Raw genomic sequence first — 8,053 nt, forward strand, 5'->3', positions numbered from 1 at the left:
CACCACCACCCCGCCCCACCGCCGCCGCCGCCCCTCCCAAATCGCCCCGCCACCGCAGCCGCCCTCCCCGGATCGCGCCGCATCCCGGCCTCCTATCGTGCCCCACCCCGCGGCGCACCGCCTCCCATCCTCCCAGCGCGCCGTCGTCCTACCCCGTGGCGCATAGCTGCCCCGTCAGGCCTCCCGACCACCACCGGCCAACGCTGCTCCATCATCCCCATGTTGCACCGCTTGTCCCCTAGTTCTTCCCCAATGAGGATCTGGATCGGGGTCATCCAGGTGCTCGCCGTGGACGAGGAAGGCCGCCAACTGCTATGGGTGCGGCCTCTCGACTCCGCCCCACCCGTGCCTCCTCGCTGTTTTGCATCTAGCCATGCTTGCGCCGGCGGCCCGGCAATCTATATCGAGCGAGCAATCCAACGCCTCATGCGCGAGAAGTCCATCCAGGTGGTGGCCGTGGGCCTCCCGCAGCACACTCGGCGACCTGCCCAAGGCCTAACCGGCGACCTTCCCTAGGCCTGTGATGTGATCTTCATGCCTGTATATTCTCTAGGTTGTTGCCATGGTCGTCGGCAGTGGATCCCTTGTGCCGTCGCCGAGCTCTAGATGGCGCACCAGGCCATGTTTCACACCTGCTCACCAGCGCTACTATGCACATGCTCGTGGATTCACTATCTCCTGTGCACCCATGAGCCCCAACCCACCGCCTCTGACATCTCGATGATGCACTAGTCGCCCCACTACTGCTGGTAGCTCCTGCACCGCCCGTCCCCGAGCAGCTGCTCCAGCAGAAGAAGAAACCCAACAGTCCAAAGGGGATTTTAGTTCAGGCTGGGAGATGTTGCAAGACAGTGCAATTTTTAATTCAGGTGTATGTTCTGCTGCCCGCATGATTTGTGCATTCTCACTCCCGGTGCTCCATGCCCCATCATAGAGGCTTCCATGTCGCCGTAGCTTCGGCCTTCCGCAGCAACTTGGACCTGGCAGCAGGAAGGAGATGGCTCTAGTCACCTGGGACCTATACTGCTAATCCATATTCACTCTCCACCAGCGACCTTCCCTTGGTCCACTCTCCGACCTTCCGTTGAGCCTGTCCTGCTACCGTGCACAGCGCTCGGCGGCTTCCCTGGCGCATCTCCAAAATAGTTGTGCGCCATCTCCCTTTTTATATTTTTCTTTTTCTGAACTTGCTACCAATTCGGGTGTGCCAAGAAAAGATGGCAAAAGACAGAAAATAAGAAGAATGTAAAAGGGTCAAAGAGCCTCGTGTTGTGGATAAGAAATGTGTGGTGTACGACAGGATAAGGACACATGTTACTACAGGGTGAATAAATAAACATTTGGTTCGCAGAAAAGAGATACATTTTATTATCATGTGCACACGGACCAGTTCTAAACTTACATCTTTCAATTCTATTGTTCATAACAAAAAAAGGCTAAGAGGAGCCCGGTTCATATTGTTTCATTTTTTTGTATCTAAAGTTGCGCGAGGAAGTCACATGAATAGAAGAAAAGAAAGAAAATGATGTTTATTGTGCTACAGTAGATGGGTGAAATTTGCGGCACTTGGGTGTTGTTTGTCTATGCACGTGTCAACATGTTATTTAAAGAAGTTCTAGTGCATACATTTGCATAGTTGAGATGACAATAAAAACATGAGTTCATTATATGGATGCGACAGATGGTGCTTCAGTTAGATGATTGTGGTTTTCTATTAAAAAATTGGACAAATAAATGACATATGTTTGCAACCCAGTTTTGTTCTCGAATGCATGCAGGATGTACAAGCAAGCGCAAAAGTGTGTGCGGTGTGATTTTGTTGCCTTTAATTTTACATAAAATGAGAAAAACAAATTCCAATCAATTTCTTTTTGTAGTTCACATGGAAATCACATGGCAAGTTTGGAATGTAAAAATATGCACATGTTCACGCATACTAAAACTATTGCAATTAAAAAAAATGATAAATGTGTATTGAAGCATACATTTTCTGATTTCCTAGGAGATCATGAAAAAATACCGTGATGTAACTCAAATTTCAATGACACATTAGTTCGATGTCTATATAAAGAAATATATTTTCCCTATTTCTAAAGAAATTCTCGTATGTGATTAAAAAAACAAAGCTAAGCTAAGGCACTACTTTCTCGTATGTGATTAAAAAAATAAAGCTAAGCTAAGGCACTACTTTCTCGTTTGTTAAAAAACCAGGAAGTCCATATTAAAAAGATGGAGAAGTTCGATGATTATAGAAAACTCAGAATTTTCTCGTTATTAAAGAGTGGAAATAAGAAGTTCAAAAAAATAACAAGAAGGTCAACTTTTAAAACTAGAGCGCTTCAAAATTCATAAAAAGATTAATAAATAAAACTAGGAAGTCCATATTAAAAAGATGGAGAAGTCCGATGATTATAGAAAACTCGGATTTCCTCATTATTTAAGAATGGAAACAAGAATTTCAAAAATAAAAAAACAAGAAGTTCAACTTTTAAAAATAGAGCGCTTAAAAAATTCATAAAAAATAAGTAAGAAATAAAACCAGGAAGTCCATATTAAAAAGATGGAGAAGTTCGATGATTATAGAAAACTCAGATTTCCCACATTGTTAAATAATGGAAACAAGAAGTTCAAAAATAAAATAACAAGAAGTTCAACTTTTAGAAATAGAGCGCTTGAGAATTCATAAAAAAGATTAAGAAAATTCAGATTAATATTCATAAAAACTCAGATATTTTCACGTAACCGAGAGAAGTTCAGATTGATAACTGCCAGAAGTTCACGTACTACACAGTGTGCATCTGTATGCAAAAAAAGAATCAAAAATCCAGGGCCGAAAGTTTTGTTACTAGAAGTTCAAGTGCTCGGCCCGAGAAAGTTCAAAAATCTTGTGAGAGAGGTTGAACAAAAAACGTGACAGAAGTTCAAGGTGAAACAACGAGAAGTTCAATACTGCAAGGAATGCATTTTAGATAGTAATCTAAGAGTAGAAAACAAAAAGGTTAAAAGGTTTGTTGCAAGAAGTTCACGTGCTCCCCCGGTGAAGTTCAAGATCTCTAGTGCGAGACGTCCGACCATAAATTATATATAAAAAACAGGCAAAAAACAACGTTGTTTTTTCCATTTATAAAACTGCTCTTAAACGATAAAAATTTGTAACGTGTGTCTACATGAAAAAGATGCTCCTATTCATAAGCTTTCCAATGGTATATTATATGCTATATTCCGATGAATGGTTTAAGAGTTTTATGTATACCGTTAAAACAAATTTTTACGCATTCAAAAAAATATTTTGAACCGCCGCGAGTATGAAAAACTGAACAACACGAAAAAGTTGCGTGTTTGCAACAACTTTCCATCGGCATATCATTTTCTCAATTCCGGTAAGTGGTTTGGGAGTTACACGCAAAAACATCACATCATAAACAGAGTGAAGTTCAAACAGACGTCCCCGGGAAGTTCAACTACTTCACACAGTGCATTTCCATTCGCGATGAAGGCAGAAATTATGATCTCGTCATTTTCTAATTTACTTCAAAATAGCAGGATATCATTTGTGTAAGTTCAAGTCCTCGTCGGAGAAAATTAAAAAAATATCGTGAGAGAGGTTTGTACAAAAATACTATCATTTATGTAACACTGACGAATGAATGAGAAAATTACAAACGAAAATACGTCACAGAAGTTCAACGTGAAAACAACAGGAAGTTCGACTACTATAGTGAATGAATTTGAGATGAAAAACTTTTAAAATTGTCGCGAGTATGAAAAAACGATCAACACGGGAAAGTTGCGTGTTTACAGCAGCTTTCCATCGGTATATCACTTGCTCAATTCCGGTGAGTGGATGGAGAGCTACGAGCAGTGGATAGAGAGCTACGGGCAAAAAAAGCACATGAAAAACATAGTGAAGTTCAGGTACAAGCGCCGAGAAGTTCAGGTTCTTCACGCGGTGCATTTTCGAAGAATCTGTTTCGCGATAAAAGCAGAACGAATGATCTCGCCATTTTCATAATTACTTGAAAACGGCTAGGAATCAGAGAAAACCATCAACATGAAAAAGTTTTTAAATTTTCCATAGCTTTTCAGCGGTATATTATTTGCCCCATTCCGATAAAGTTTGTATAAATTACGGCAAAAATACGTTTTTAGCCATTTTCAAAACTGACATAAAACCGTAATGAATTAGGAGAAACAATATATACAAAAAAGTTTTGCATTTCTTCAAGCTTTCCAACGCCATATCATTTGCTGCATTTGGACGTGCAGTTAAAAAATTAGCTCAAAAATACGAACTCGGTGGAAGTTGTACCGTTTTCTAAATTACTTTTAAACTGTTCAAAATTAGAAAAAAAAACTTTTAACATGAAAAAGTAGCGCATTTTCATAAGCTTTCCAATGCCATATTATTTGCCTCAATGGGATTAGCCATTTAGAAATGACATCAAAAAAACGAACTCGGCTGTTCGGTTTACGAAATTCTACGATTTTCCGAATTACTCTTTAACCGTAGGAAATTAGAGAAAACTTTCAACATATGGAAGGAGTGGTTTTGCAGCAGCTTCCCAACGCCATATTATTTGCATCATTCCAATAAACGGTTTAAAAATGTGATCGAAAATACGATTCACGTTTTTTGTATGAAGAAAAAACGGTTTTCAAAACTGCTCTTAAAGCGCTTACATTTTGCCAAAAATTTAACTTGGGTCATGACACTGATGTCCATAGCTTTTCAACGGTATATCGCAAGCCCCATTTGGACACCTTTTAGCTGAAGTTTAACCTTGTACTCGGGGAAGGTCAGGCGCGTTACTCGGGAAGTTCATGTTGTGATCAGAATAGTGTTTATGTATGTATATATATATATATATATATATATATATATATATATATAAAATATTACTATTCATCACCCAGGGTGCAGAATAGATTATTCTTCACCCGAGGTAATCTTACGATCATTTCATAATTAAATTACGTTTGAAATTCAAATAGTTACATTAATTATACCTCTTTACCATTCTCAATATACTTCATTAAATATTCTAGGATACCCCAATACGAGTTTTATGGAAAAAAAATATCATTTTTGACGTACTTTTTGTAATATACCTTTTTTCACATACGAACAAATCAGTATATATGTAAACCTTTAAAAATATGTAGACTCACATATTTTTTTTCATTAAAACCATTTTAAGATATCTAGTAGTTAATAATTAAGTATATTAAAAATAATAAAGAGGTATAAAAGATTCATCTATGTGGTATATGAGGAGCGGGAGTACGTACACTCAGAAGTATACAACCATTATATATATAGGGTCGCGCTATTATTCACCCCCTCTCTATTTTGACGTCAATACATCGTATTTTTAGGTTTCGTAAATTTTGTCCTATTTCATACGTAAAAAGAGAACGTAAGAAAATATATACTCGCCGTCAAAAATATTTTATGTTATGTAAAGTTACAAACGTAAAAACATACATAAAAATACGATATTTTTGGTCTTATAACCTATTTTTTGTTTTCTTATACCAAATTTTATGTAGTGAATCAATATGAATGTAACTATTTGTATTCCAAACGTAATTTGTTTATGAAGCGATCGTAAGATTACCTCGGATGAAGAACAAATTATTCTGCACCCTGGGTGATGAATAGCAACACTGGGTGAGGAATAGTTATTCTTCACCCCCTTTATTTTACCATCAATGCACCGTAATTTTACGTTTCGTAAGTTTTTTCTTATTTCCGACGCAAAAAGAAACCGTAAGAAAATATATAATCGCTATAAAAATATTTTATGTTATGTAAAATTACAAACGTAAAAACATAGTCTAAAATACACATAAACTGCAAATTTTCATGTCTTATGACCTATATTTTTATTATCTTATGTCAAATTTTACGTAGTGAATCAATAGGAATGTAACTATTTGAATTACAAACGTAATTTAATTATGAAATGATCGTAAGATTACCTCGGATGAAGAATAACCTATTCTGCACCCTGGGTGATGAATACTAACATAATATATATATATATATATATATATATATATATATATATATATATATATATATATATATATATATATATATATTCTTTGTAACAACAAGAATATTCTAACTTAAAAAATTGAGAGGATTCTAACTTAAATTTTATTGCTATAAAAAGTAAATATCTTTTTTAGACATCAAAGTCTTCTGGTTAAAGAGGTAAAATCCAGTTTATTGCCCTGTAGAGACACAGCATGGTGCTAGTTTGAGTTGTAGGGTAGGCCGATTGATTGCCTTAGTTTGGTGGTTCGAACAGGAGCTGCTACTTTTTTCTTTGAATTAAATTCTTGATTTATATTGTGAGTTCAAGGATATAAAGAATGTGTACCCGTTTCAAAAAAAAAAGAATGTGTACCCAGTTATCATATTCTTTTAGTGAAAAGACGCAACCGAGTCTATGTAGGGCTCTAGCTTTGCCCAACTTTGAATTAACAAAACTACTTATCAATCAACCAGGATATAGCAGCAACATTCAACATAAAAAAACAACATCAGAAAACACAACAATACAGAGGCACTGGAAAGCAATTTACTAAGCCTCACACTTCACACATGAAGTATATACACATAAACACATACTTGAAGACATCGAGGTCCTGTACGGCGACTGGACATGGAACAAGGAAGCATGCCGACATTGGAGAGGAAATGAAGATGCACCGTCAAGGCATGCCATTACCAAACATAAAGGGCATCGGCACGACACATCCATCCAACTCCATCTCCGAAGGAGGCCACAACCTCCTTGCACGGATCATAAGGCGCCGCACCGTCGAAAGATGAAAAAGTTCCCTAAGAACATTGAGGATATCGTCGAAAAATGTCTCCATGAAGAAAACCGGTGAGACAACTAGGGATTTCTCCTGATCTAGATCCCCACCCTAGCTCCACCCACACAGCCTGAGGACTGGCCAGCCAGCTAGCGCGGCCAAGATCCAGATAGGAGGGAAGTACACCGAGAAGGGAAGACAAGCAGGTGCTAGATCTGGCACCGTCGGCCACCGGGGCAGCCACGCCATGGCTCCAATCCACCAGTGGTCGGTCGGTTGCCCGACTAGGCCACGAAGCACCACGCCATCCCAGTCACTTGTCGCCAAACAGGGGGCCTCGTCGAAGGGGCCGCTGCGCAAGATTCATGGCTCTTTGCCGTTGGGCAGGAGCAGCACAAGCCCCATCACCACAGTCCCTGGTTGCGCTGCGGGCTTGCCCAGCGCCAGCCTCCTGTGGCTGCAAGGAGGGAGGGTTACACCGATGGGAGGGGGAGATCAGCCCCGAGTTGCCCGAGAGGGGCGGTGCGGGGAGGGAGGTGATCTCACAAGCACCACTTTGCACATCAAAGGCCATTTGTTTGGTTGGCTAGCCTGTGCCCGTGTTCATTGCAAGCCGCGTGTTCGCACTACCTTGCATGGAAAATGTGCTAGAACACTTCAATGTGTACCACAAGTTCTAGCATGAAAGTGACCATTTGTGCCAAGTTCAAGCACTATCGGTGTAATTGACTCAATATGTAACTACATATGATGGCACACTTTGAAGAGGCTAGTAGATATGTACTTGAACACTTCAATGTATAGTTGTATACCTAAGTTTTAGCACTAAAGCGACTATCTGCGCCATGTTCAAGCACCACCGGGGTAATTGACTCAATATGCAACTGCACATGATGACACACTCTGAAGAGGCTAGCTGGTATGTACTGGAACACTTCAATGTATACCGCAAGTTCTACAGGTAAAGCGATCATCTGCGTCAAATTCAAGCACCATAGGTGTAATTGACTCAATACACAACTACACATGATGACACACTCTGACATGACACACTCTGACGAGGCGAGTTGATATGTACTGAAACACTTCAATGTATAGTTGTATACCCAAGTTCTTGCACTAAAGCGACCATTTGCGACCATTTGCGCTAAGTTCAAGCACCACAGGGGTAATTGACTCAATATGCAACTACACATGATGACACACTCTGAAGAGGCTAGCT

Source organism: Triticum dicoccoides, chromosome 6A (genome assembly GCF_002162155.2).
Source record: "Triticum dicoccoides isolate Atlit2015 ecotype Zavitan chromosome 6A, WEW_v2.0, whole genome shotgun sequence".
In the NCBI taxonomy this organism is placed as follows: domain Eukaryota; kingdom Viridiplantae; phylum Streptophyta; class Magnoliopsida; order Poales; family Poaceae; genus Triticum; species Triticum dicoccoides.